This window comes from Siphateles boraxobius, unplaced genomic scaffold (genome assembly GCF_051911475.1).
Source record: "Siphateles boraxobius isolate OS27281-9 unplaced genomic scaffold, OSU_SipBor_1 8, whole genome shotgun sequence".
NCBI classification, from domain to species: domain Eukaryota; kingdom Metazoa; phylum Chordata; class Actinopteri; order Cypriniformes; family Leuciscidae; genus Siphateles; species Siphateles boraxobius.
Window position 1 is genome coordinate 33,063,049 of NW_027509208.1, and position 25,955 is coordinate 33,089,003.

The window sequence follows — 25,955 nt, forward strand, 5'->3', positions numbered from 1 at the left end:
CAATAGGCTGGGCCACAGATCGAGCGTGGCTAAAATAATTGGCTGTTTTGTCCAAGACTGGAACTGGGTAGTCGTCAAACCATCCACACTTTCCCAGTTCACATCTTCGAGTCTTGTGTCAGCAGTGTGAATGTAAGTTTTACCAAGCACAAAAGGGTAGTGATGGGAGAAACAAAGCTTTGAACCGATTGTTTCGCAACATTATTCACTGTTTCCAAGCGTTCGGAACGCAACACACTGGTCAGAACAGTGAAAATGCAACAAAAAAAAAAGACTCAGGCCAAACATTCAAAAAACACCTTTTACAAACCTATTGCAATAGCTTTCTTGAAAGTAAAATCTTTCAAATGCAATTAGCTAAACATAATCAAGTGAGTCTTGAACGGCAGGTTGACTTTAACAGCGCCTTCCACGGTAAAGCCTGAGCTTATGCAAGGTGTTTGGTCGTGATAAAGAAGAAGACTAATCGAACCCCGGTCTTGCGCGTGACAGGCGGAGATACTGTCCACTATACTAACGAGGACTGGTCATCACAGTGGCTTCTCTGGGCGGTACGGTACTGTTGTCTATGCTCAACCGTTGAGACGTCACTTAATCCTGGATATGCTTTCCATTAATGGAGTTATTATTATTTAAGCCTTTTATTTTGGCCAAGGAGCTCACCCTGTCCTATGGAGGTATCCACCCGCAATCCAAGGAGATGAAGGGTTTGTTCATTTAGCATCCAGGAAGTTCATAAAAATCTCATGCGAATACTACCACTGGTCTTCGACATACTATCGGATTCAGTGACATCCTCTTGGACAGGGTTTGCGGACATTTGGTGATGGGGCAGATTCTGTTTACATTTGCTCCTTCCTCTAATGGACATGGCTGTATTATTGTTTTTTTTTAAAGAAAATAAGCTGGATGGGAGGAGCCTGCACCAGACATTACCCTTGCTGAGCATGGTTGCATGTGCTTGGGACCACATTGTCCCAACGTCTCATGGTTACAGCTCGAGTTTCTCTTAATTCACGCATAAATCTTTCGCCTTTTACTAAAGATTTCCGTGGAGGGGAACATTTGCGAGTTTCTGATATTTTTGGATGCTCTGCTCACAGCAGAGCTACATGTGTTTGTTCAAGAACAGAGGACGTTTGGCAGCTTGTAACAAAGTACCACAATAGGCTGGGCCACAGATCGAGCGTGGCTAAAAGAATTGGCTGTTTTGTCCAAGACAGCGGTGTGAATGTAAGTTTTACCAAGCACAAAAGGGTAGTGATGGGAGAAACAAAGCTTTGAACTGATTGCTTCGCAAAATTATTCACTGTTTCCAAGCGTTCGGAACGGAACACGCTGGTCAGAACAGTGAAAATCCCACAAAAAAAAAGACTCAGGCCAAACATTCAAAAAACACCTTTTACAAACCTATTGCAAACGCTTTCTTGAAAGTAAAATCTTTCAAATGCAATTAGCTAAAAATAATCAAGCGAGTCTTGAACGGCAGGTTGACTTTAACAGCACCTTCCACGGTAAAGCCCGAGCTTATGCAAGGTGTTTGGTCGTGATAAAGAAGAATACTCCCCGTCGGGGAATCGAACCCCGGTCTTCCGCGTGACAGGCGGAGATACTGTCCACTATACTAACGAGGACTGGTCATCACAGTTGCTTCTCTGGGCGGTGTGTTACTGTTGTCTATGCTCAACCGTTGAGACGTCACGTAATACTGGATATGCTTTCCATTAATGGAGTTATTATTATTTAAACCTTTTATTTTGGCCAAAGAGCTCACCCTGTCCTATGGAGGTATCCAAGAATTGTCTTGCTCACAGCAGAGCTACATGTGTTTGTTCAAGAACAGAGGACGTTTGGCAGCTTGTAACAAAGTACCACAATAGTTTGGGCCAGAGATTGAGCGTGGCTAAAAGAATTGGCTGTTTTGTCCAAGACTGGAACTTCGTAGTCGTCAAACCATCCACACTTTCCCAGTTCACAACTTCGAGTCTTGTGTCAGCAGTGTGAATGTAAGTTTTACCAAGCACAAAAGGGTAGTGATGGGAGAAACAAAGCTTTGAACCGATTGTTTCGCAACATTATTCACTGTTTCCAAGCGTTCGGAACGCAACACACTGGTCAGAACAGTGAAAATGCAACAACAAAAAAAAAGACTCAGGCCAAACATTCAAAAAACACCTTTTACAAACCTATTGCAATAGCTTTCTTGAAAGTAAAATCTTTCAAATGCAATTAGCTAAACATAATCAAGTGAGTCTTGAACGGCAGGTTGACTTTAACAGCGCCTTCCACGGTAAAGCCTGAGCTTATGCAAGGTGTTTGGTCGTGATAAAGAAGAAGACTAATCGAACCCCGGTCTTCCGCGTGACAGGCGGAGATACTGTCCACTATACTAACGAGGACTGGTCATCCCAATTGCTTCTCTGGGCGGTACGGTACTGTTGTCTATGCTCAACCGTTGAGACGTCACTTAATACTGGATATGCTTTCCATTAATGGAGTTATTATTATTTAAGCCTTTTATTTTGGCCAAGGAGCTCACCCTGTCCTATGGAGGTATCCACCCGCAATCCAAGGAGATGAAGGGTTTGTTCATTTAGCATCCAGGAAGTTCATAAAAATCTCATGCGAATACTACCACTGGTCTTCGACATACTATCGGATTCAGTGACATCCTCTTGGACAGGGTTTGCGGACATTTGGTGATGGGGCAGATTCTTTTTACATTTGCTCCTTCCTCTAATGGATATGGCTGTATTATTGTTTTTTTTTTAAAGAAAAAAGCTGGATGGGAGCAGCCTGCACCAGACATTACCCTTGCTGAGCATGGTTGCATGTGCTTGGGACCACATTGTCCCAACGTCTCATGGGTACAGCTCGAGTTTCTCTTCATTCACGCATAAATCTTTCGCCTTTTACTAAAGATTTCCGTGGAGGGGAACATTTGCGAGTTTCTGATATTTTTGGATGCTCTGCTCACAGCAGAGCTACATGTATTTGTTCAAGAACAGAGGACGTTTGGCAGCTTGTAACAAAGTACCATAATAGGCTGGGCCACAGATCGAGCGTGGCTAAAAGAATTGGCTGTTTTGTCCAAGACTGGAACTGGGTAGTCGTCAAACCATCCACACTTTCCCAGTTCACATCTTCGAGTCTTGTGTCAGCAGTGTGAATGTAAGTTTTACCAAGCACAAAAGGGTAGTGATGGGAGAAACAAAGCTTTGAACCGATTGTTTCGCAACATTATTCACTGTTTCCAATCGTTCGGAACGCAACACACTGGTCAGAACAGTGAAAATGCAACAAAAAAAAAGACTCAGGCCAAACATTCAAAAAACACCTTTTACAAACCTATTGCAATAGCTTTCTTGAAAGTAAAATCTTTCAAATGCAATTAGCTAAACATAATCAAGTGAGTCTTGAACGGCAGGTTGACTTTAACAGCGCCTTCCACGGTAAAGCCTGAGCTTATGCAAGGTGTTTGGTCGTGATAAAGAAGAAGACTAATCGAACCCCGGTCTTCCGCGTGACAGGCGGAGATACTGTCCACTATACTAACGAGGACATCCCAATTGCTTCTCTGGGCGGTACGGTACTGTTGTCTATGCTCAACCGTTGAGACGTCACTTAATACTGGATATGCTTTCCATTAATGGAGTTATTATTATTTAAGCCTTTTATTTTGGCCAAGGAGCTCACCCTGTCCTATGGAGGTATCCACCCGCAATCCAAGGAGATGAAGGGTTTGTTCATTTAGCATCCAGGAAGTTCATAAAAATCTCATGCGAATACTACCACTGGTCTTCGACATACTATCGGATTCAGTGACATCCTCTTGGACAGGGTTTGCGGACATTTGGTGATGGGGCAGATTCTTTTTACATTTGCTCCTTCCTCTAATGGATATGGCTGTATTATTGTGTTTTTTTTAAAGAAAATAAGCTGGATGGGAGGAGCCTGCACCAGACATTACCCTTGCTGAGCATGGTTGCATGTGCTTGGGACCACATTGTCCCAACGTCTCATGGTTACAGCTCGAGTTTCTCTTCATTCACGCATAAATCTTTCGCCTTTTACTAAAGATTTCCGTGGAGGGGAACATTTGCGAGTTTCTGATATTTTTGGATGCTCTGCTCACAGCAGAGCTACATGTGTTTGTTCAAGAACAGAGGACGTTTGGCAGCTTGTAACAAAGTACCACAATAGGCTGGGCCACAGATCGAGCGTGGCTAAAAGAATTGGCTGTTTTGTCCAAGACAGCGGTGTGAATGTAAGTTTTACCAAGCACAAAAGGGTAGTGATGGGAGAAACAAAGCTTTGAACTGATTGCTTCGCAAAATTATTCACTGTTTCCAAGCGTTCGGAACGGAACACGCTGGTCAGAACAGTGAAAATCCCACAAAAAAAAAGACTCAGGCCAAACATTCAAAAAACACCTTTTACAAACCTATTGCAAACGCTTTCTTGAAAGTAAAATCTTTCAAATGCAATTAGCTAAAAATAATCAAGCGAGTCTTGAACGGCAGGTTGACTTTAACAGCACCTTGCACGGTAAAGCCCGAGCTTATGCAAGGTGTTTGGTCGTGATAAAGAAGAATACTCCCCGTCGGGGAATCGAACCCCGGTCTTCCGCGTGACAGGCGGAGATACTGTCCACTATACTAACGAGGACTGGTCATCACAGTTGCTTCTCTGGGCGGTTTGTTACTGTTGTCTATGCTCAACCGTTGAGACGTCACGTAATACTGGATATGCTTTCCATTAATGGAGTTATTATTATTTAAACCTTTTATTTTGGCCAAAGAGCTCACCCTGTCCTATGGAGGTATCCAAGAATTGTCTTGCTCACAGCAGAGCTACATGTGTTTGTTCAAGAACAGAGGACGTTTGGCAGCTTGTAACAAAGTACCACAATAGTTTGGGCCAGAGATTGAGCGTGGCTAAAAGAATTGGCTGTTTTGTCCAAGACTGGAACTTCGTAGTCGTCAAACCATCCACACTTTCCCAGTTCACAACTTCGAGTCTTGTGTCAGCAGTGTGAATGTAAGTTTTACCAAGCACAAAAGGGTAGTGATGGGAGAAACAAAGCTTTGAACCGATTGTTTCGCAACATTATTCACTGTTTCCAAGCGTTCGGAACGCAACACACTGGTCAGAACAGTGAAAATGCAACAACAAAAAAAAAGACTCAGGCCAAACATTCAAAAAACACCTTTTACAAACCTATTGCAAACGCTTTCTTGAAAGTAAAATCTTTCAAATGCAATTAGCTAAACATAATCAAGTGAGTCTTGAACGGCAGGTTGACTTTAACAGCGCCTTCCACGGTAAAGCCTGAGCTTATGCAAGGTGTTTGGTCGTGATAAAGAAGAAGACTAATCGAACCCCGGTCTTCCGCGTGACAGGCGGAGATACTGTCCACTATACTAACGAGGACTGGTCATCCCAATTGCTTCTCTGGGCGGTACGGTACTGTTGTCTATGCTCAACCGTTGAGACGTCACTTAATACTGGATATGCTTTCCATTAATGGAGTTATTATTATTTAAGCCTTTTATTTTGGCCAAGGAGCTCACCCTGTCCTATGGAGGTATCCACCCGCAATCCAAGGAGATGAAGGGTTTGTTCATTTAGCATCCAGGAAGTTCATAAAAATCTCATGCGAATACTACCACTGGTCTTCGACATACTATCGGATTCAGTGACATCCTCTTGGACAGGGTTTGCGGACATTTGGTGATGGGGCAGATTCTTTTTACATTTGCTCCTTCCTCTAATGGATATGGCTGTATTATTGTTTTTTTTTTTAAAGAAAAAAGCTGGATGGGAGCAGCCTGCACCAGACATTACCCTTGCTGAGCATGGTTGCATGTGCTTGGGACCACATTGTCCCAACGTCTCATGGGTACAGCTCGAGTTTCTCTTCATTCACGCATAAATCTTTCGCCTTTTACTAAAGATTTCCGTGGAGGGGAACATTTGCGAGTTTCTGATATTTTTGGATGCTCTGCTCACAGCAGAGCTACATGTGTTTGTTCAAGAACAGAGGACGTTTGGCAGCTTGTAACAAAGTACCACAATAGGCTGGGCCACAGATCGAGCGTGGCTAAAAGAATTGGCTGTTTTGTCCAAGACTGGAACTGGGTAGTCGTCAAACCATCCACACTTTCCCAGTTCACATCTTCGAGTCTTGTGTCAGCAGTGTGAATGTAAGTTTTACCAAGCACAAAAGGGTAGTGATGGGAGAAACAAAGCTTTGAACCGATTGTTTCGCAACATTATTCACTGTTTCCAATCGTTCGGAACGCAACACACTGGTCAGAACAGTGAAAATGCAACAAAAAAAAAAGACTCAGGCCAAACATTCAAAAAACACCTTTTACAAACCTATTGCAATAGCTTTCTTGAAAGTAAAATCTTTCAAATGCAATTAGCTAAACATAATCAAGTGAGTCTTGAACGGCAGGTTGACTTTAACAGCGCCTTCCACGGTAAAGCCTGAGCTTATGCAAGGTGTTTGGTCGTGATAAAGAAGAAGACTAATCGAACCCCGGTCTTCCGCGTGACAGGCGGAGATACTGTCCACTATACTAACGAGGACTGGTCATCCCAATTGCTTCTCTGGGCGGTACGGTACTGTTGTCTATGCTCAACCGTTGAGACGTCACTTAATACTGGATATGCTTTCCATTAATGGAGTTATTATTATTTAAGCCTTTTATTTTGGCCAAGGAGCTCACCCTGTCCTATGGAGGTATCCACCCGCAATCCAAGGAGATGAAGGGTTTGTTCATTTAGCATCCAGGAAGTTCATAAAAATCTCATGCGAATACTACCACTGGTCTTCGACATACTATCGGATTCAGTGACATCCTCTTGGACAGGGTTTGCGGACATTTGGTGATGGGGCAGATTCTTTTTACATTTGCTCCTTCCTCTAATGGATATGGCTGTATTATTGTGTTTTTTTTAAAGAAAATAAGCTGGATGGGAGGAGCCTGCACCAGACATTACCCTTGCTGAGCATGGTTGCATGTGCTTGGGACCACATTGTCCCAACGTCTCATGGTTACAGCTCGAGTTTCTCTTCATTCACGCATAAATCTTTCGCCTTTTACTAAAGATTTCCGTGGAGGGGAACATTTGCGAGTTTCTGATATTTTTGGATGCTCTGCTCACAGCAGAGCTACATGTGTTTGTTCAAGAATAGAGGATGTTTGGCAGCTTGTAACAAAGTACCACAATAGGCTGGGCCACAGATCGAGCGTGGCTAAAAGATTTGGCTGTTTTGTCCAAGACTGGAACTGGGTAGTCGTCAAACCATCCAGACTTTCCCAGTTCACATCTTCGAGTCTTGTGTCAGCAGTGTGAATGTAAGTTTTACCAAGCACAAAAGGGTAGTGATGGGAGAAACAAAGCTTTGAACCGATTGTTTCGCAACATTATTCATTGTTTCCAAGCGTTCGGAACTCAACACACTGGTCAGAACAGTGAAAATGCAACAAAAAAAAAAGACTCAGGCCAAACATTCAAAAAACACCTTTTACAAACCTATTGCAATAGCTTTCTTGAAAGTAAAATCTTTCAAATGCAATTAGCTAAACATAATCAAGTGAGTCTTGAACGGCAGGTTGACTTTAACAGCGCCTTCCACGGTAAAGCCTGAGCTTATGCAAGGTGTTTGGTCGTGATAAAGAAGAAGACTAATCGAACCCCGGTCTTCCGCGTGACAGGCGGAGATACTGTCCACTATACTAACGAGGACTGGTCATCCCAATTGCTTCTCTGGGCGGTACGGTACTGTTGTCTATGCTCAACCGTTGAGACGTCACTTAATACTGGATATGCTTTCCATTAATGGAGTTATTATTATTTAAGCCTTTTATTTTGGCCAAGGAGCTCACCCTGTCCTATGGAGGTATCCACCCGCAATCCAAGGAGATGAAGGGTTTGTTCATTTAGCATCCAGGAAGTTCATAAAAATCTCATGCGAATACTACCACTGGTCTTCGACATACTATCGGATTCAGTGACATCCTCTTGGACAGGGTTTGCGGACATTTGGTGATGGGGCAGATTCTTTTTACATTTGCTCCTTCCTCTAATGGATATGGCTGTATTATTGTGTTTTTTTTTAAAGAAAATAAGCTGGATGGGAGGAGCCTGCACCAGACATTACCCTTGCTGAGCATGGTTGCATGTGCTTGGGACCACATTGTCCCAACGTCTCATGGGTACAGCTCGAGTTTCTCTTCATTCACGCATAAATCTTTCGCCTTTTACTAAAGATTTCCGTGGAGGGGAACATTTGCGAGTTTCTGATATTTTTGGATGCTCTGCTCACAGCAGAGCTACATGTGTTTGTTCAAGAACAGAGGACGTTTGGCAGCTTGTAACAAAGTACCACAATAGGCTGGGCCACAGATCGAGCGTGGCTAAAAGAATTGGCTGTTTTGTCCAAGACTGGAACTGGGTAGTCGTCAAACCATCCACACTTTCCCAGTTCACATCTTCGAGTCTTGTGTCAGCAGTGTGAATGTAAGTTTTACCAAGCACAAAAGGGTAGTGATGGGAGAAACAAAGCTTTGAACCGATTGTTTCGCAACATTATTCACTGTTTCCAAGCGTTCGGAACGCAACACACTGGTCAGAACAGTGAAAATGCAACAAAAAAAAAAGACTCAGGCCAAACATTCAAAAAACACCTTTTACAAACCTATTGCAATAGCTTTCTTGAAAGTAAAATCTTTCAAATGCAATTAGCTAAACATAATCAAGTGAGTCTTGAACGGCAGGTTGACTTTAACAGCGCCTTCCACGGTAAAGCCTGAGCTTATGCAAGGTGTTTGGTCGTGATAAAGAAGAAGACTAATCGAACCCCGGTCTTGCGCGTGACAGGCGGATATACTGTCCACTATACTAACGAGGACTGGTCATCACAGTGGCTTCTCTGGGCGGTACGGTACTGTTGTCTATGCTCAACCGTTGAGACGTCACTTAATCCTGGATATGCTTTCCATTAATGGAGTTATTATTATTTAAGCCTTTTATTTTGGCCAAGGAGCTCACCCTGTCCTATGGAGGTATCCACCCGCAATCCAAGGAGATGAAGGGTTTGTTCATTTAGCATCCAGGAAGTTCATAAAAATCTCATGCGAATACTACCACTGGTCTTCGACATACTATCGGATTCAGTGACATCCTCTTGGACAGGGTTTGCGGACATTTGGTGATGGGGCAGATTCTGTTTACATTTGCTCCTTCCTCTAATGGACATGGCTGTATTATTGTTTTTTTTTAAAGAAAATAAGCTGGATGGGAGGAGCCTGCACCAGACATTACCCTTGCTGAGCATGGTTGCATGTGCTTGGGACCACATTGTCCCAACGTCTCATGGTTACAGCTCGAGTTTCTCTTAATTCACGCATAAATCTTTCGCCTTTTACTAAAGATTTCCGTGGAGGGGAACATTTGCGAGTTTCTGATATTTTTGGATGCTCTGCTCACAGCAGAGCTACATGTGTTTGTTCAAGAACAGAGGACGTTTGGCAGCTTGTAACAAAGTACCACAATAGGCTGGGCCACAGATCGAGCGTGGCTAAAAGAATTGGCTGTTTTGTCCAAGACAGCGGTGTGAATGTAAGTTTTACCAAGCACAAAAGGGTAGTGATGGGAGAAACAAAGCTTTGAACTGATTGCTTCGCAAAATTATTCACTGTTTCCAAGCGTTCGGAACGGAACACGCTGGTCAGAACAGTGAAAATCCCACAAAAAAAAGACTCAGGCCAAACATTCAAAAAACACCTTTTACAAACCTATTGCAAACGCTTTCTTGAAAGTAAAATCTTTCAAATGCAATTAGCTAAAAATAATCAAGCGAGTCTTGAACGGCAGGTTGACTTTAACAGCACCTTCCACGGTAAAGCCCGAGCTTATGCAAGGTGTTTGGTCGTGATAAAGAAGAATACTCCCCGTCGGGGAATCGAACCCCGGTCTTCCGCGTGACAGGCGGAGATACTGTCCACTATACTAACGAGGACTGGTCATCACAGTTGCTTCTCTGGGCGGTGTGTTACTGTTGTCTATGCTCAACCGTTGAGACGTCACGTAATACTGGATATGCTTTCCATTAATGGAGTTATTATTATTTAAACCTTTTATTTTGGCCAAAGAGCTCACCCTGTCCTATGGAGGTATCCAAGAATTGTCTTGCTCACAGCAGAGCTACATGTGTTTGTTCAAGAACAGAGGACGTTTGGCAGCTTGTAACAAAGTACCACAATAGTTTGGGCCAGAGATTGAGCGTGGCTAAAAGAATTGGCTGTTTTGTCCAAGACTGGAACTTCGTAGTCGTCAAACCATCCACACTTTCCCAGTTCACAACTTCGAGTCTTGTGTCAGCAGTGTGAATGTAAGTTTTACCAAGCACAAAAGGGTAGTGATGGGAGAAACAAAGCTTTGAACCGATTGTTTCGCAACATTATTCACTGTTTCCAAGCGTTCGGAACGCAACACACTGGTCAGAACAGTGAAAATGCAACAACAAAAAAAAGACTCAGGCCAAACATTCAAAAAACACCTTTTACAAACCTATTGCAATAGCTTTCTTGAAAGTAAAATCTTTCAAATGCAATTAGCTAAACATAATCAAGTGAGTCTTGAACGGCAGGTTGACTTTAACAGCGCCTTCCACGGTAAAGCCTGAGCTTATGCAAGGTGTTTGGTCGTGATAAAGAAGAAGACTAATCGAACCCCGGTCTTCCGCGTGACAGGCGGAGATACTGTCCACTATACTAACGAGGACTGGTCATCCCAATTGCTTCTCTGGGCGGTACGGTACTGTTGTCTATGCTCAACCGTTGAGACGTCACTTAATACTGGATATGCTTTCCATTAATGGAGTTATTATTATTTAAGCCTTTTATTTTGGCCAAGGAGCTCACCCTGTCCTATGGAGGTATCCACCCGCAATCCAAGGAGATGAAGGGTTTGTTCATTTAGCATCCAGGAAGTTCATAAAAATCTCATGCGAATACTACCACTGGTCTTCGACATACTATCGGATTCAGTGACATCCTCTTGGACAGGGTTTGCGGACATTTGGTGATGGGGCAGATTCTTTTTACATTTGCTCCTTCCTCTAATGGATATGGCTGTATTATTGTGTTTTTTTTAAAGAAAATAAGCTGGATGGGAGGAGCCTGCACCAGACATTACCCTTGCTGAGCATGGTTGCATGTGCTTGGGACCACATTGTCCCAACGTCTCATGGTTACAGCTCGAGTTTCTCTTCATTCACGCATAAATCTTTCGCCTTTTACTAAAGATTTCCGTGGAGGGGAACATTTGCGAGTTTCTGATATTTTTGGATGCTCTGCTCACAGCAGAGCTACATGTGTTTGTTCAAGAATAGAGGATGTTTGGCAGCTTGTAACAAAGTACCACAATAGGCTGGGCCACAGATCGAGCGTGGCTAAAAGATTTGGCTGTTTTGTCCAAGACTGGAACTGGGTAGTCGTCAAACCATCCAGACTTTCCCAGTTCACATCTTCGAGTCTTGTGTCAGCAGTGTGAATGTAAGTTTTACCAAGCACAAAAGGGTAGTGATGGGAGAAACAAAGCTTTGAACCGATTGTTTCGCAACATTATTCATTGTTTCCAAGCGTTCGGAACGCAACACACTGGTCAGAACAGTGAAAATGCAACAAAAAAAAAAGACTCAGGCCAAACATTCAAAAAACACCTTTTACAAACCTATTGCAATAGCTTTCTTGAAAGTAAAATCTTTCAAATGCAATTAGCTAAACATAATCAAGTGAGTCTTGAACGGCAGGTTGACTTTAACAGCGCCTTCCACGGTAAAGCCTGAGCTTATGCAAGGTGTTTGGTCGTGATAAAGAAGAAGACTAATCGAACCCCGGTCTTCCGCGTGACAGGCGGAGATACTGTCCACTATACTAACGAGGACTGGTCATCCCAATTGCTTCTCTGGGCGGTACGGTACTGTTGTCTATGCTCAACCGTTGAGACGTCACTTAATACTGGATATGCTTTCCATTAATGGAGTTATTATTATTTAAGCCTTTTATTTTGGCCAAGGAGCTCACCCTGTCCTATGGAGGTATCCACCCGCAATCCAAGGAGATGAAGGGTTTGTTCATTTAGCATCCAGGAAGTTCATAAAAATCTCATGCGAATACTACCACTGGTCTTCGACATACTATCGGATTCAGTGACATCCTCTTGGACAGGGTTTGCGGACATTTGGTGATGGGGCAGATTCTTTTTACATTTGCTCCTTCCTCTAATGGATATGGCTGTATTATTGTGTTTTTTTTTAAAGAAAATAAGCTGGATGGGAGGAGCCTGCACCAGACATTACCCTTGCTGAGCATGGTTGCATGTGCTTGGGACCACATTGTCCCAACGTCTCATGGGTACAGCTCGAGTTTCTCTTCATTCACGCATAAATCTTTCGCCTTTTACTAAAGATTTCCGTGGAGGGGAACATTTGCGAGTTTCTGATATTTTTGGATGCTCTGCTCACAGCAGAGCTACATGTGTTTGTTCAAGAACAGAGGACGTTTGGCAGCTTGTAACAAAGTACCACAATAGGCTGGGCCACAGATCGAGCGTGGCTAAAATAATTGGCTGTTTTGTCCAAGACTGGAACTGGGTAGTCGTCAAACCATCCACACTTTCCCAGTTCACATCTTCGAGTCTTGTGTCAGCAGTGTGAATGTAAGTTTTACCAAGCACAAAAGGGTAGTGATGGGAGAAACAAAGCTTTGAACCGATTGTTTCGCAACATTATTCACTGTTTCCAAGCGTTCGGAACGCAACACACTGGTCAGAACAGTGAAAATGCAACAAAAAAAAAAGACTCAGGCCAAACATTCAAAAAACACCTTTTACAAACCTATTGCAATAGCTTTCTTGAAAGTAAAATCTTTCAAATGCAATTAGCTAAACATAATCAAGTGAGTCTTGAACGGCAGGTTGACTTTAACAGCGCCTTCCACGGTAAAGCCTGAGCTTATGCAAGGTGTTTGGTCGTGATAAAGAAGAAGACTAATCGAACCCCGGTCTTGCGCGTGACAGGCGGAGATACTGTCCACTATACTAACGAGGACTGGTCATCACAGTGGCTTCTCTGGGCGGTACGGTACTGTTGTCTATGCTCAACCGTTGAGACGTCACTTAATCCTGGATATGCTTTCCATTAATGGAGTTATTATTATTTAAGCCTTTTATTTTGGCCAAGGAGCTCACCCTGTCCTATGGAGGTATCCACCCGCAATCCAAGGAGATGAAGGGTTTGTTCATTTAGCATCCAGGAAGTTCATAAAAATCTCATGCGAATACTACCACTGGTCTTCGACATACTATCGGATTCAGTGACATCCTCTTGGACAGGGTTTGCGGACATTTGGTGATGGGGCAGATTCTGTTTACATTTGCTCCTTCCTCTAATGGACATGGCTGTATTATTGTTTTTTTTTAAAGAAAATAAGCTGGATGGGAGGAGCCTGCACCAGACATTACCCTTGCTGAGCATGGTTGCATGTGCTTGGGACCACATTGTCCCAACGTCTCATGGTTACAGCTCGAGTTTCTCTTAATTCACGCATAAATCTTTCGCCTTTTACTAAAGATTTCCGTGGAGGGGAACATTTGCGAGTTTCTGATATTTTTGGATGCTCTGCTCACAGCAGAGCTACATGTGTTTGTTCAAGAACAGAGGACGTTTGGCAGCTTGTAACAAAGTACCACAATAGGCTGGGCCACAGATCGAGCGTGGCTAAAAGAATTGGCTGTTTTGTCCAAGACAGCGGTGTGAATGTAAGTTTTACCAAGCACAAAAGGGTAGTGATGGGAGAAACAAAGCTTTGAACTGATTGCTTCGCAAAATTATTCACTGTTTCCAAGCGTTCGGAACGGAACACGCTGGTCAGAACAGTGAAAATCCCACAAAAAAAAAGACTCAGGCCAAACATTCAAAAAACACCTTTTACAAACCTATTGCAAACGCTTTCTTGAAAGTAAAATCTTTCAAATGCAATTAGCTAAAAATAATCAAGCGAGTCTTGAACGGCAGGTTGACTTTAACAGCACCTTCCACGGTAAAGCCCGAGCTTATGCAAGGTGTTTGGTCGTGATAAAGAAGAATACTCCCCGTCGGGGAATCGAACCCCGGTCTTCCGCGTGACAGGCGGAGATACTGTCCACTATACTAACGAGGACTGGTCATCACAGTTGCTTCTCTGGGCGGTGTGTTACTGTTGTCTATGCTCAACCGTTGAGACGTCACGTAATACTGGATATGCTTTCCATTAATGGAGTTATTATTATTTAAACCTTTTATTTTGGCCAAAGAGCTCACCCTGTCCTATGGAGGTATCCAAGAATTGTCTTGCTCACAGCAGAGCTACATGTGTTTGTTCAAGAACAGAGGACGTTTGGCAGCTTGTAACAAAGTACCACAATAGTTTGGGCCAGAGATTGAGCGTGGCTAAAAGAATTGGCTGTTTTGTCCAAGACTGGAACTTCGTAGTCGTCAAACCATCCACACTTTCCCAGTTCACAACTTCGAGTCTTGTGTCAGCAGTGTGAATGTAAGTTTTACCAAGCACAAAAGGGTAGTGATGGGAGAAACAAAGCTTTGAACCGATTGTTTCGCAACATTATTCACTGTTTCCAAGCGTTCGGAACGCAACACACTGGTCAGAACAGTGAAAATGCAACAACAAAAAAAAAGACTCAGGCCAAACATTCAAAAAACACCTTTTACAAACCTATTGCAATAGCTTTCTTGAAAGTAAAATCTTTCAAATGCAATTAGCTAAACATAATCAAGTGAGTCTTGAACGGCAGGTTGACTTTAACAGCGCCTTCCACGGTAAAGCCTGAGCTTATGCAAGGTGTTTGGTCGTGATAAAGAAGAAGACTAATCGAACCCCGGTCTTCCGCGTGACAGGCGGAGATACTGTCCACTATACTAACGAGGACTGGTCATCCCAATTGCTTCTCTGGGCGGTACGGTACTGTTGTCTATGCTCAACCGTTGAGACGTCACTTAATACTGGATATGCTTTCCATTAATGGAGTTATTATTATTTAAGCCTTTTATTTTGGCCAAGGAGCTCACCCTGTCCTATGGAGGTATCCACCCGCAATCCAAGGAGATGAAGGGTTTGTTCATTTAGCATCCAGGAAGTTCATAAAAATCTCATGCGAATACTACCACTGGTCTTCGACATACTATCGGATTCAGTGACATCCTCTTGGACAGGGTTTGCGGACATTTGGTGATGGGGCAGATTCTTTTTACATTTGCTCCTTCCTCTAATGGATATGGCTGTATTATTGTTTTTTTTTTAAAGAAAAAAGCTGGATGGGAGCAGCCTGCACCAGACATTACCCTTGCTGAGCATGGTTGCATGTGCTTGGGACCACATTGTCCCAACGTCTCATGGGTACAGCTCGAGTTTCTCTTCATTCACGCATAAATCTTTCGCCTTTTACTAAAGATTTCCGTGGAGGGGAACATTTGCGAGTTTCTGATATTTTTGGATGCTCTGCTCACAGCAGAGCTACATGTATTTGTTCAAGAACAGAGGACGTTTGGCAGCTTGTAACAAAGTACCATAATAGGCTGGGCCACAGATCGAGCGTGGCTAAAAGAATTGGCTGTTTTGTCCAAGACTGGAACTGGGTAGTCGTCAAACCATCCACACTTTCCCAGTTCACATCTTCGAGTCTTGTGTCAGCAGTGTGAATGTAAGTTTTACCAAGCACAAAAGGGTAGTGATGGGAGAAACAAAGCTTTGAACCGATTGTTTCGCAACATTATTCACTGTTTCCAATCGTTCGGAACGCAACACACTGGTCAGAACAGTGAAAATGCAACAAAAAAAAAGACTCAGGCCAAACATTCAAAAAACACCTTTTACAAACCTATTGCAATAGCTTTCTTGAAAGTAAAATCTTTCAAATGCAATTAGCTAAACATAATCAAGTGAGTCTTGAACGGCAGGTTGACTTTAACAGCGCCTTCCACGGTAAAGCCTGAGCTTATGCAAGGTGTTTGGTCGTGATAAAGAAGAAGACTAATCGAACCCCGGTCTTCCGCGTGACAGGCGGAGATACTGTCCACTATACTAACGAGGACATCCCAATTGCTTCTCTGGGCGGTACGGTACTGTTGTCTATGCTCAACCGTTGAGACGTCACTTAATACTGGATATGCTTTCCATTAATGGAGTTATTATTATTTAAGCCTTTTATTTTGGCCAAGGAGCTCACCCTGTCCTATGGAGGTATCCACCCGCAATCCAAGGAGATGAAGGGTTTGTTCATTTAGCATCCAGGAAGTTCATAAAAATCTCATGCGAATACTACCACTGGTCTTCGACATACTATCGGATTCAGTGACATCCTCTTGGACAGGGTTTGCGGACATTTGGTGATGGGGCAGATTCTTTTTACATTTGCTCCTTCCTCTAATGGATATGGCTGTATTATTGTGTTTTTTTTAAAGAAAATAAGCTGGATGGGAGGAGCCTGCACCAGACATTACCCTTGCTGAGCATGGTTGCATGTGCTTGGGACCACATTGTCCCAACGTCTCATGGTTACAGCTCGAGTTTCTCTTCATTCACGCATAAATCTTTCGCCTTTTACTAAAGATTTCCGTGGAGGGGAACATTTGCGAGTTTCTGATATTTTTGGATGCTCTGCTCACAGCAGAGCTACATGTGTTTGTTCAAGAACAGAGGACGTTTGGCAGCTTGTAACAAAGTACCACAATAGGCTGGGCCACAGATCGAGCGTGGCTAAAAGAATTGGCTGTTTTGTCCAAGACAGCGGTGTGAATGTAAGTTTTACCAAGCACAAAAGGGTAGTGATGGGAGAAACAAAGCTTTGAACTGATTGCTTCGCAAAATTATTCACTGTTTCCAAGCGTTCGGAACGGAACACGCTGGTCAGAACAGTGAAAATCCCACAAAAAAAAAGACTCAGGCCAAACATTCAAAAAACACCTTTTACAAACCTATTGCAAACGCTTTCTTGAAAGTAAAATCTTTCAAATGCAATTAGCTAAAAATAATCAAGCGAGTCTTGAACGGCAGGTTGACTTTAACAGCACCTTGCACGGTAAAGCCCGAGCTTATGCAAGGTGTTTGGTCGTGATAAAGAAGAATACTCCCCGTCGGGGAATCGAACCCCGGTCTTCCGCGTGACAGGCGGAGATACTGTCCACTATACTAACGAGGACTGGTCATCACAGTTGCTTCTCTGGGCGGTTTGTTACTGTTGTCTATGCTCAACCGTTGAGACGTCACGTAATACTGGATATGCTTTCCATTAATGGAGTTATTATTATTTAAACCTTTTATTTTGGCCAAAGAGCTCACCCTGTCCTATGGAGGTATCCAAGAATTGTCTTGCTCACAGCAGAGCTACATGTGTTTGTTCAAGAACAGAGGACGTTTGGCAGCTTGTAACAAAGTACCACAATAGTTTGGGCCAGAGATTGAGCGTGGCTAAAAGAATTGGCTGTTTTGTCCAAGACTGGAACTTCGTAGTCGTCAAACCATCCACACTTTCCCAGTTCACAACTTCGAGTCTTGTGTCAGCAGTGTGAATGTAAGTTTTACCAAGCACAAAAGGGTAGTGATGGGAGAAACAAAGCTTTGAACCGATTGTTTCGCAACATTATTCACTGTTTCCAAGCGTTCGGAACGCAACACACTGGTCAGAACAGTGAAAATGCAACAACAAAAAAAAAGACTCAGGCCAAACATTCAAAAAACACCTTTTACAAACCTATTGCAAACGCTTTCTTGAAAGTAAAATCTTTCAAATGCAATTAGCTAAACATAATCAAGTGAGTCTTGAACGGCAGGTTGACTTTAACAGCGCCTTCCACGGTAAAGCCTGAGCTTATGCAAGGTGTTTGGTCGTGATAAAGAAGAAGACTAATCGAACCCCGGTCTTCCGCGTGACAGGCGGAGATACTGTCCACTATACTAACGAGGACTGGTCATCCCAATTGCTTCTCTGGGCGGTACGGTACTGTTGTCTATGCTCAACCGTTGAGACGTCACTTAATACTGGATATGCTTTCCATTAATGGAGTTATTATTATTTAAGCCTTTTATTTTGGCCAAGGAGCTCACCCTGTCCTATGGAGGTATCCACCCGCAATCCAAGGAGATGAAGGGTTTGTTCATTTAGCATCCAGGAAGTTCATAAAAATCTCATGCGAATACTACCACTGGTCTTCGACATACTATCGGATTCAGTGACATCCTCTTGGACAGGGTTTGCGGACATTTGGTGATGGGGCAGATTCTTTTTACATTTGCTCCTTCCTCTAATGGATATGGCTGTATTATTGTTTTTTTTTTAAAGAAAAAAGCTGGATGGGAGCAGCCTGCACCAGACATTACCCTTGCTGAGCATGGTTGCATGTGCTTGGGACCACATTGTCCCAACGTCTCATGGGTACAGCTCGAGTTTCTCTTCATTCACGCATAAATCTTTCGCCTTTTACTAAAGATTTCCGTGGAGGGGAACATTTGCGAGTTTCTGATATTTTTGGATGCTCTGCTCACAGCAGAGCTACATGTGTTTGTTCAAGAACAGAGGACGTTTGGCAGCTTGTAACAAAGTACCACAATAGGCTGGGCCACAGATCGAGCGTGGCTAAAAGAATTGGCTGTTTTGTCCAAGACTGGAACTGGGTAGTCGTCAAACCATCCACACTTTCCCAGTTCACATCTTCGAGTCTTGTGTCAGCAGTGTGAATGTAAGTTTTACCAAGCACAAAAGGGTAGTGATGGGAGAAACAAAGCTTTGAACCGATTGTTTCGCAACATTATTCACTGTTTCCAATCGTTCGGAACGCAACACACTGGTCAGAACAGTGAAAATGCAACAAAAAAAAAAGACTCAGGCCAAACATTCAAAAAACACCTTTTACAAACCTATTGCAATAGCTTTCTTGAAAGTAAAATCTTTCAAATGCAATTAGCTAAACATAATCAAGTGAGTCTTGAACGGCAGGTTGACTTTAACAGCGCCTTCCACGGTAAAGCCTGAGCTTATGCAAGGTGTTTGGTCGTGATAAAGAAGAAGACTAATCGAACCCCGGTCTTCCGCGTGACAGGCGGAGATACTGTCCACTATACTAACGAGGACTGGTCATCCCAATTGCTTCTCTGGGCGGTACGGTACTGTTGTCTATGCTCAACCGTTGAGACGTCACTTAATACTGGATATGCTTTCCATTAATGGAGTTATTATTATTTAAGCCTTTTATTTTGGCCAAGGAGCTCACCCTGTCCTATGGAGGTATCCACCCGCAATCCAAGGAGATGAAGGGTTTGTTCATTTAGCATCCAGGAAGTTCATAAAAATCTCATGCGAATACTACCACTGGTCTTCGACATACTATCGGATTCAGTGACATCCTCTTGGACAGGGTTTGCGGACATTTGGTGATGGGGCAGATTCTTTTTACATTTGCTCCTTCCTCTAATGGATATGGCTGTATTATTGTGTTTTTTTTAAAGAAAATAAGCTGGATGGGAGGAGCCTGCACCAGACATTACCCTTGCTGAGCATGGTTGCATGTGCTTGGGACCACATTGTCCCAACGTCTCATGGTTACAGCTCGAGTTTCTCTTCATTCACGCATAAATCTTTCGCCTTTTACTAAAGATTTCCGTGGAGGGGAACATTTGCGAGTTTCTGATATTTTTGGATGCTCTGCTCACAGCAGAGCTACATGTGTTTGTTCAAGAATAGAGGATGTTTGGCAGCTTGTAACAAAGTACCACAATAGGCTGGGCCACAGATCGAGCGTGGCTAAAAGATTTGGCTGTTTTGTCCAAGACTGGAACTGGGTAGTCGTCAAACCATCCAGACTTTCCCAGTTCACATCTTCGAGTCTTGTGTCAGCAGTGTGAATGTAAGTTTTACCAAGCACAAAAGGGTAGTGATGGGAGAAACAAAGCTTTGAACCGATTGTTTCGCAACATTATTCATTGTTTCCAAGCGTTCGGAACGCAACACACTGGTCAGAACAGTGAAAATGCAACAAAAAAAAAAGACTCAGGCCAAACATTCAAAAAACACCTTTTACAAACCTATTGCAATAGCTTTCTTGAAAGTAAAATCTTTCAAATGCAATTAGCTAAACATAATCAAGTGAGTCTTGAACGGCAGGTTGACTTTAACAGCGCCTTCCACGGTAAAGCCTGAGCTTATGCAAGGTGTTTGGTCGTGATAAAGAAGAAGACTAATCGAACCCCGGTCTTCCGCGTGACAGGCGGAGATACTGTCCACTATACTAACGAGGACTGGTCATCCCAATTGCTTCTCTGGGCGGTACGGTACTGTTGTCTATGCTCAACCGTTGAGACGTCACTTAATACTGGATATGCTTTCCATTAATGGAGTTATTATTATTTAAGCCTTTTATTTTGGCCAAGGAGCTCACCCTGTCCTATGGAGGTATCCACCCGCAATCCAAGGAGATGAAGGGTTTGTTCATTTAGCATCCAGGAAGTTCATAAAAATCTCATGCGAATACTACCACTGGTCTTCGACATACTATCGGATTCAGTGACATCCTCTTGGACAGGGTTTGCGGACATTTGGTGATGGGGCAGATTCTTTTTACATTTGCTCCTTCCTCTAATGGATATGGCTGTATTATTGTGTTTTTTTTTAAAGAAAATAAGCTGGATGGGAGGAGCCTGCACCAGACATTACCCTTGCTGAGCATGGTTGCATGTGCTTGGGACCACATTGTCCCAACGTCTCATGGGTACAGCTCGAGTTTCTCTTCATTCACGCATAAATCTTTCGCCTTTTACTAAAGATTTCCGTGGAGGGGAACATTTGCGAGTTTCTGATATTTTTGGATGCTCTGCTCACAGCAGAGCTACATGTGTTTGTTCAAGAACAGAGGACGTTTGGCAGCTTGTAACAAAGTACCACAATAGGCTGGGCCACAGATCGAGCGTGGCTAAAATAATTGGCTGTTTTGTCCAAGACTGGAACTGGGTAGTCGTCAAACCATCCACACTTTCCCAGTTCACATCTTCGAGTCTTGTGTCAGCAGTGTGAATGTAAGTTTTACCAAGCACAAAAGGGTAGTGATGGGAGAAACAAAGCTTTGAACCGATTGTTTCGCAACATTATTCACTGTTTCCAAGCGTTCGGAACGCAACACACTGGTCAGAACAGTGAAAATGCAACAAAAAAAAAAGACTCAGGCCAAACATTCAAAAAACACCTTTTACAAACCTATTGCAATAGCTTTCTTGAAAGTAAAATCTTTCAAATGCAATTAGCTAAACATAATCAAGTGAGTCTTGAACGGCAGGTTGACTTTAACAGCGCCTTCCACGGTAAAGCCTGAGCTTATGCAAGGTGTTTGGTCGTGATAAAGAAGAAGACTAATCGAACCCCGGTCTTGCGCGTGACAGGCGGAGATACTGTCCACTATACTAACGAGGACTGGTCATCACAGTGGCTTCTCTGGGCGGTACGGTACTGTTGTCTATGCTCAACCGTTGAGACGTCACTTAATCCTGGATATGCTTTCCATTAATGGAGTTATTATTATTTAAGCCTTTTATTTTGGCCAAGGAGCTCACCCTGTCCTATGGAGGTATCCACCCGCAATCCAAGGAGATGAAGGGTTTGTTCATTTAGCATCCAGGAAGTTCATAAAAATCTCATGCGAATACTACCACTGGTCTTCGACATACTATCGGATTCAGTGACATCCTCTTGGACAGGGTTTGCGGACATTTGGTGATGGGGCAGATTCTGTTTACATTTGCTCCTTCCTCTAATGGACATGGCTGTATTATTGTTTTTTTTTAAAGAAAATAAGCTGGATGGGAGGAGCCTGCACCAGACATTACCCTTGCTGAGCATGGTTGCATGTGCTTGGGACCACATTGTCCCAACGTCTCATGGTTACAGCTCGAGTTTCTCTTAATTCACGCATAAATCTTTCGCCTTTTACTAAAGATTTCCGTGGAGGGGAACATTTGCGAGTTTCTGATATTTTTGGATGCTCTGCTCACAGCAGAGCTACATGTGTTTGTTCAAGAACAGAGGACGTTTGGCAGCTTGTAACAAAGTACCACAATAGGCTGGGCCACAGATCGAGCGTGGCTAAAAGAATTGGCTGTTTTGTCCAAGACAGCGGTGTGAATGTAAGTTTTACCAAGCACAAAAGGGTAGTGATGGGAGAAACAAAGCTTTGAACTGATTGCTTCGCAAAATTATTCACTGTTTCCAAGCGTTCGGAACGGAACACGCTGGTCAGAACAGTGAAAATCCCACAAAAAAAAAGACTCAGGCCAAACATTCAAAAAACACCTTTTACAAACCTATTGCAAACGCTTTCTTGAAAGTAAAATCTTTCAAATGCAATTAGCTAAAAATAATCAAGCGAGTCTTGAACGGCAGGTTGACTTTAACAGCACCTTCCACGGTAAAGCCCGAGCTTATGCAAGGTGTTTGGTCGTGATAAAGAAGAATACTCCCCGTCGGGGAATCGAACCCCGGTCTTCCGCGTGACAGGCGGAGATACTGTCCACTATACTAACGAGGACTGGTCATCACAGTTGCTTCTCTGGGCGGTGTGTTACTGTTGTCTATGCTCAACCGTTGAGACGTCACGTAATACTGGATATGCTTTCCATTAATGGAGTTATTATTATTTAAACCTTTTATTTTGGCCAAAGAGCTCACCCTGTCCTATGGAGGTATCCAAGAATTGTCTTGCTCACAGCAGAGCTACATGTGTTTGTTCAAGAACAGAGGACGTTTGGCAGCTTGTAACAAAGTACCACAATAGTTTGGGCCAGAGATTGAGCGTGGCTAAAAGAATTGGCTGTTTTGTCCAAGACTGGAACTTCGTAGTCGTCAAACCATCCACACTTTCCCAGTTCACAACTTCGAGTCTTGTGTCAGCAGTGTGAATGTAAGTTTTACCAAGCACAAAAGGGTAGTGATGGGAGAAACAAAGCTTTGAACCGATTGTTTCGCAACATTATTCACTGTTTCCAAGCGTTCGGAACGCAACACACTGGTCAGAACAGTGAAAATGCAACAACAAAAAAAAAGACTCAGGCCAAACATTCAAAAAACACCTTTTACAAACCTATTGCAATAGCTTTCTTGAAAGTAAAATCTTTCAAATGCAATTAGCTAAACATAATCAAGTGAGTCTTGAACGGCAGGTTGACTTTAACAGCGCCTTCCACGGTAAAGCCTGAGCTTATGCAAGGTGTTTGGTCGTGATAAAGAAGAAGACTAATCGAACCCCGGTCTTCCGCGTGACAGGCGGAGATACTGTCCACTATACTAACGAGGACTGGTCATCCCAATTGCTTCTCTGGGCGGTACGGTACTGTTGTCTATGCTCAACCGTTGAGACGTCACTTAATACTGGATATGCTTTCCATTAATGGAGTTATTATTATTTAAGCCTTTTATTTTGGCCAAGGAGCTCACCCTGTCCTATGGAGGTATCCACCCGCAATCCAAGGAGATGAAGGGTTTGTTCATTTAGCATCCAGGAAGTTCATAAAAATCTCATGCGAATACTACCACTGGTCTTCGACATACTATCGGATTCAGTGACATCCTCTTGGACAGGGTTTGCGGACATTTGGTGATGGGGCAGATTCTTTTTACATTTGCTCCTTCCTCTAATGGATATGGCTGTATTATTGTTTTTTTTTTAAAGAAAAAAGCTGGATGGGAGCAGCCTGCACCAGACATTACCCTTGCTGAGCATGGTTGCATGTGCTTGGGACCACATTGTCCCAACGTCTCATGGGTACAGCTCGAGTTTCTCTTCATTCACGCATAAATCTTTCGCCTTTTACTAAAGATTTCCGTGGAGGGGAACATTTGCGAGTTTCTGATATTTTTGGATGCTCTGCTCACAGCAGAGCTACATGTATTTGTTCAAGAACAGAGGACGTTTGGCAGCTTGTAACAAAGTACCATAATAGGCTGGGCCACAGATCGAGCGTGGCTAAAAGAATTGGCTGTTTTGTCCAAGACTGGAACTGGGTAGTCGTCAAACCATCCACACTTTCCCAGTTCACATCTTCGAGTCTTGTGTCAGCAGTGTGAATGTAAGTTTTACCAAGCACAAAAGGGTAGTGATGGGAGAAACAAAGCTTTGAACCGATTGTTTCGCAACATTATTCACTGTTTCCAATCGTTCGGAACGCAACACACTGGTCAGAACAGTGAAAATGCAACAAAAAAAAAGACTCAGGCCAAACATTCAAAAAACACCTTTTACAAACCTATTGCAATAGCTTTCTTGAAAGTAAAATCTTTCAAATGCAATTAGCTAAACATAATCAAGTGAGTCTTGAACGGCAGGTTGACTTTAACAGCGCCTTCCACGGTAAAGCCTGAGCTTATGCAAGGTGTTTGGTCGTGATAAAGAAGAAGACTAATCGAACCCCGGTCTTCCGCGTGACAGGCGGAGATACTGTCCACTATACTAACGAGGACATCCCAATTGCTTCTCTGGGCGGTACGGTACTGTTGTCTATGCTCAACCGTTGAGACGTCACTTAATACTGGATATGCTTTCCATTAATGGAGTTATTATTATTTAAGCCTTTTATTTTGGCCAAGGAGCTCACCCTGTCCTATGGAGGTATCCACCCGCAATCCAAGGAGATGAAGGGTTTGTTCATTTAGCATCCAGGAAGTTCATAAAAATCTCATGCGAATACTACCACTGGTCTTCGACATACTATCGGATTCAGTGACATCCTCTTGGACAGGGTTTGCGGACATTTGGTGATGGGGCAGATTCTTTTTACATTTGCTCCTTCCTCTAATGGATATGGCTGTATTATTGTGTTTTTTTTAAAGAAAATAAGCTGGATGGGAGGAGCCTGCACCAGACATTACCCTTGCTGAGCATGGTTGCATGTGCTTGGGACCACATTGTCCCAACGTCTCATGGTTACAGCTCGAGTTTCTCTTCATTCACGCATAAATCTTTCGCCTTTTACTAAAGATTTCCGTGGAGGGGAACATTTGCGAGTTTCTGATATTTTTGGATGCTCTGCTCACAGCAGAGCTACATGTGTTTGTTCAAGAACAGAGGACGTTTGGCAGCTTGTAACAAAGTACCACAATAGGCTGGGCCACAGATCGAGCGTGGCTAAAAGAATTGGCTGTTTTGTCCAAGACAGCGGTGTGAATGTAAGTTTTACCAAGCACAAAAGGGTAGTGATGGGAGAAACAAAGCTTTGAACTGATTGCTTCGCAAAATTATTCACTGTTTCCAAGCGTTCGGAACGGAACACGCTGGTCAGAACAGTGAAAATCCCACAAAAAAAAAGACTCAGGCCAAACATTCAAAAAACACCTTTTACAAACCTATTGCAAACGCTTTCTTGAAAGTAAAATCTTTCAAATGCAATTAGCTAAAAATAATCAAGCGAGTCTTGAACGGCAGGTTGACTTTAACAGCACCTTGCACGGTAAAGCCCGAGCTTATGCAAGGTGTTTGGTCGTGATAAAGAAGAATACTCCCCGTCGGGGAATCGAACCCCGGTCTTCCGCGTGACAGGCGGAGATACTGTCCACTATACTAACGAGGACTGGTCATCACAGTTGCTTCTCTGGGCGGTTTGTTACTGTTGTCTATGCTCAACCGTTGAGACGTCACGTAATACTGGATATGCTTTCCATTAATGGAGTTATTATTATTTAAACCTTTTATTTTGGCCAAAGAGCTCACCCTGTCCTATGGAGGTATCCAAGAATTGTCTTGCTCACAGCAGAGCTACATGTGTTTGTTCAAGAACAGAGGACGTTTGGCAGCTTGTAACAAAGTACCACAATAGTTTGGGCCAGAGATTGAGCGTGGCTAAAAGAAT

The 25,955-nt window shown here is 43.2% G+C and overlaps 25 non-coding genes across 25 annotated transcripts; 18 read left to right on the forward strand and 7 right to left on the reverse strand.

Annotated features, from left to right (window-relative positions):
* The first annotated feature begins 995 nt into the window (after window positions 1–995).
* On the forward strand, window positions 996–1,110 carry LOC143730319 (U5 spliceosomal RNA). Its single transcript, XR_013200527.1, has one exon. It is a non-coding gene; the product is annotated as a U5 spliceosomal RNA (small nuclear RNA).
* A 452-nt stretch (window positions 1,111–1,562) lies between these two features.
* Window positions 1,563–1,634, reverse strand: trnad-guc (transfer RNA aspartic acid (anticodon GUC)). The gene has a single exon. It is a non-coding gene; the product is annotated as a tRNA-Asp (tRNA).
* Window positions 1,635–2,871: 1,237 nt separating this feature from the next.
* LOC143730201 (U5 spliceosomal RNA) lies at window positions 2,872–2,986 on the forward strand. Its single transcript, XR_013200420.1, has one exon. It is a non-coding gene; the product is annotated as a U5 spliceosomal RNA (small nuclear RNA).
* Window positions 2,987–4,029: 1,043 nt separating this feature from the next.
* Window positions 4,030–4,144, forward strand: LOC143730202 (U5 spliceosomal RNA). Its single transcript, XR_013200421.1, has one exon. It is a non-coding gene; the product is annotated as a U5 spliceosomal RNA (small nuclear RNA).
* A 452-nt stretch (window positions 4,145–4,596) lies between these two features.
* trnad-guc (transfer RNA aspartic acid (anticodon GUC)) lies at window positions 4,597–4,668 on the reverse strand. Its single transcript has one exon. It is a non-coding gene; the product is annotated as a tRNA-Asp (tRNA).
* A 1,238-nt stretch (window positions 4,669–5,906) lies between these two features.
* LOC143730203 (U5 spliceosomal RNA) lies at window positions 5,907–6,021 on the forward strand. The gene has a single exon (XR_013200422.1). It is a non-coding gene; the product is annotated as a U5 spliceosomal RNA (small nuclear RNA).
* A 1,049-nt stretch (window positions 6,022–7,070) lies between these two features.
* Window positions 7,071–7,185, forward strand: LOC143730205 (U5 spliceosomal RNA). Its single transcript, XR_013200424.1, has one exon. It is a non-coding gene; the product is annotated as a U5 spliceosomal RNA (small nuclear RNA).
* A 1,050-nt stretch (window positions 7,186–8,235) lies between these two features.
* LOC143730206 (U5 spliceosomal RNA) lies at window positions 8,236–8,350 on the forward strand. The gene has a single exon (XR_013200425.1). It is a non-coding gene; the product is annotated as a U5 spliceosomal RNA (small nuclear RNA).
* A 1,048-nt stretch (window positions 8,351–9,398) lies between these two features.
* On the forward strand, window positions 9,399–9,513 carry LOC143730321 (U5 spliceosomal RNA). The gene has a single exon (XR_013200528.1). It is a non-coding gene; the product is annotated as a U5 spliceosomal RNA (small nuclear RNA).
* Window positions 9,514–9,964: 451 nt separating this feature from the next.
* trnad-guc (transfer RNA aspartic acid (anticodon GUC)) lies at window positions 9,965–10,036 on the reverse strand. Its single transcript has one exon. It is a non-coding gene; the product is annotated as a tRNA-Asp (tRNA).
* A 1,237-nt stretch (window positions 10,037–11,273) lies between these two features.
* LOC143730207 (U5 spliceosomal RNA) lies at window positions 11,274–11,388 on the forward strand. Its single transcript, XR_013200426.1, has one exon. It is a non-coding gene; the product is annotated as a U5 spliceosomal RNA (small nuclear RNA).
* Window positions 11,389–12,438: 1,050 nt separating this feature from the next.
* On the forward strand, window positions 12,439–12,553 carry LOC143730208 (U5 spliceosomal RNA). The gene has a single exon (XR_013200427.1). It is a non-coding gene; the product is annotated as a U5 spliceosomal RNA (small nuclear RNA).
* A 1,048-nt stretch (window positions 12,554–13,601) lies between these two features.
* On the forward strand, window positions 13,602–13,716 carry LOC143730322 (U5 spliceosomal RNA). Its single transcript, XR_013200529.1, has one exon. It is a non-coding gene; the product is annotated as a U5 spliceosomal RNA (small nuclear RNA).
* Window positions 13,717–14,168: 452 nt separating this feature from the next.
* On the reverse strand, window positions 14,169–14,240 carry trnad-guc (transfer RNA aspartic acid (anticodon GUC)). Its single transcript has one exon. It is a non-coding gene; the product is annotated as a tRNA-Asp (tRNA).
* A 1,237-nt stretch (window positions 14,241–15,477) lies between these two features.
* On the forward strand, window positions 15,478–15,592 carry LOC143730210 (U5 spliceosomal RNA). Its single transcript, XR_013200428.1, has one exon. It is a non-coding gene; the product is annotated as a U5 spliceosomal RNA (small nuclear RNA).
* A 1,043-nt stretch (window positions 15,593–16,635) lies between these two features.
* On the forward strand, window positions 16,636–16,750 carry LOC143730211 (U5 spliceosomal RNA). The gene has a single exon (XR_013200429.1). It is a non-coding gene; the product is annotated as a U5 spliceosomal RNA (small nuclear RNA).
* Window positions 16,751–17,202: 452 nt separating this feature from the next.
* trnad-guc (transfer RNA aspartic acid (anticodon GUC)) lies at window positions 17,203–17,274 on the reverse strand. Its single transcript has one exon. It is a non-coding gene; the product is annotated as a tRNA-Asp (tRNA).
* Window positions 17,275–18,511: 1,237 nt separating this feature from the next.
* Window positions 18,512–18,626, forward strand: LOC143730212 (U5 spliceosomal RNA). Its single transcript, XR_013200430.1, has one exon. It is a non-coding gene; the product is annotated as a U5 spliceosomal RNA (small nuclear RNA).
* A 1,049-nt stretch (window positions 18,627–19,675) lies between these two features.
* LOC143730213 (U5 spliceosomal RNA) lies at window positions 19,676–19,790 on the forward strand. The gene has a single exon (XR_013200431.1). It is a non-coding gene; the product is annotated as a U5 spliceosomal RNA (small nuclear RNA).
* A 1,050-nt stretch (window positions 19,791–20,840) lies between these two features.
* LOC143730214 (U5 spliceosomal RNA) lies at window positions 20,841–20,955 on the forward strand. The gene has a single exon (XR_013200432.1). It is a non-coding gene; the product is annotated as a U5 spliceosomal RNA (small nuclear RNA).
* Window positions 20,956–22,003: 1,048 nt separating this feature from the next.
* On the forward strand, window positions 22,004–22,118 carry LOC143730323 (U5 spliceosomal RNA). Its single transcript, XR_013200530.1, has one exon. It is a non-coding gene; the product is annotated as a U5 spliceosomal RNA (small nuclear RNA).
* Window positions 22,119–22,570: 452 nt separating this feature from the next.
* Window positions 22,571–22,642, reverse strand: trnad-guc (transfer RNA aspartic acid (anticodon GUC)). The gene has a single exon. It is a non-coding gene; the product is annotated as a tRNA-Asp (tRNA).
* A 1,237-nt stretch (window positions 22,643–23,879) lies between these two features.
* LOC143730215 (U5 spliceosomal RNA) lies at window positions 23,880–23,994 on the forward strand. The gene has a single exon (XR_013200433.1). It is a non-coding gene; the product is annotated as a U5 spliceosomal RNA (small nuclear RNA).
* Window positions 23,995–25,037: 1,043 nt separating this feature from the next.
* Window positions 25,038–25,152, forward strand: LOC143730217 (U5 spliceosomal RNA). Its single transcript, XR_013200435.1, has one exon. It is a non-coding gene; the product is annotated as a U5 spliceosomal RNA (small nuclear RNA).
* A 452-nt stretch (window positions 25,153–25,604) lies between these two features.
* On the reverse strand, window positions 25,605–25,676 carry trnad-guc (transfer RNA aspartic acid (anticodon GUC)). Its single transcript has one exon. It is a non-coding gene; the product is annotated as a tRNA-Asp (tRNA).
* Between the last annotated feature and the right edge of the window lie 279 nt (window positions 25,677–25,955).